We start from the raw sequence: 1,903 nt of genomic DNA, 5'->3' as shown, positions 1-1,903 counted from the left end.
TTCTTGTGTCTAAGATTAATGTGCTTTGCGTGTGTGACGTCTAGGGGTGGGCATTCCGTCATGACGCGGTCTATTTCAAATTCAGTCAGAAAAAAATAAAGATCAAATATACTTGTTACTTTTATTACCCGATAAATTCGGGTACTCAATAATTCGGGTTCGCGTTCGGTCATGACCGAACAGTGTGGCCGACGTTGCCAACGCAAAAGTTAGACATTATTTAGTAAAAGGTTAGCAACATTTTAGATGTATTTTGGATTTTTTATTGCATATATTATTATCAATTGGCACGAATAAATGTTCAACAATCTAAACAAAAAAGTAACAACGCTAAAAAAAAGTAACAACGCTACAGAAGTTTATGAACATTCAACAATATCACATGTCACACATATCACAAAATCTAAAGATTGGGACTGTCTTACGTAAAATTCGGTCAGTTCGGTCTATTCGGTTACTCAGAACAAAATGACCGAATTGACCAAACTTAATTCGGTTTATAAAATTTTCTACCCAATATTTTATCGGTCATTTCGGTCTCGGTCTTTTCGGGTTCGGTCTCGATTTTTTCGGTTTCGGTCTTCGGTCATCGGTTTTTTTGCTCACCGTGACTGATGTCCAAACAATGTTTTTGAAGTTTTCCCCAGTTTTGATTCATGTAGGAATCCAAGAACATGGCATCTAAATTTCTGTTTTTTTATTCCCACTATTTCTAGTTTATATGTTCCAAAGGAGGCCTTAAAGCATCTTCATCGGCACACCCCAAATAGGCGCCAGCAGGTGCGCTGGCAGTGTTCTATTGGGGGCACCGACACCTGATCCCTAATTTGGGGAGAGGTTGCACATACCGATGATCCCGATAAGAAACCCTAAAAAAGACTGTAAAGAATAAAATAAATTTTAATTTAGATAGAAATAATACATAACTTCATTACATAGTTGCAAAATGTGAAATATGGGTGAAACCTATACTAGAGGCTCCCAATCACCCAAACTAGAAAAACTAGATGGTTATGTGCATCCGCGCCTTCTTCGCTTGGAAGGATATCCAGAAACCTACACTAATGGCTTCAATTGGCACTCGCATCTTCCCGGCAAAGAAAGAACATCCAAAAATCTATATTACAGGTTCTAGGTTCTGCTCATTGTGATAGTCAACAGGATGTATCGTCAAACACCTTCACCCTGAGCTCGCCGTCGCCTTCCCACTTGAAGTTCACCAAGCATCCGACCTACAGGTTATGGGCGCGAGCGAACTTCTCCCAGTCAGTGTGTAGGAACATGACCTTCCCCATCAAACATCACCTCGACAGGTCACCGACAAAATTCGCAGCTGACTTCCTGCAAGTGCACGCTAGCCGGCTCCCGGCCGGCGAGATATTGCGCAAACTTCATCATGAGCCTTTTTGAACCGACTGGGTCCTCGTTGATGAGGACAACGAACTCGAAGAACTCGAGGTGGAAGCAGTCCGACAATCGCGAGCGTTCAGGGGGTGGAGATCCTGCACCCCGGCCCCCTGTCGCGGCAGCCTCGACGGATGCAACCGTGGCCCAAAGAACTAGCTATGGATCGACTGCGGGATAAATTGGAAGACGGTGCTAGGGTTTGTGTGAGGAGGAGCTGGTGCCCGAGCGCTCACTCCAGCAACTGCCAAGCGGGCCCGAGGACTTCCAAAGGGGCCGACATGAGGTTGCCGACGATTGTATTAGCCTCCAAAACTGGCCGACTACTTTTAGGATGCGTTGTTATGGCCGAAACAAAGCACCGAACCCCCAAATCTCTATTGAGGTCGCTACAGAGAGTGTCGGTGAAGATCTCTAGGAAAAGTTGAATCCATATCTATCATTAGCCAATGTCTTGTACTGATTCTTAGCGTTAGATTTAGACATTTTGCTTTGATTT

Source organism: Lolium rigidum, chromosome 2 (assembly GCF_022539505.1).
Source record: "Lolium rigidum isolate FL_2022 chromosome 2, APGP_CSIRO_Lrig_0.1, whole genome shotgun sequence".
In the NCBI taxonomy this organism is placed as follows: Eukaryota; Viridiplantae; Streptophyta; class Magnoliopsida; order Poales; family Poaceae; genus Lolium; species Lolium rigidum.
Note: the sequence above shows the minus strand (reverse complement) of the source record.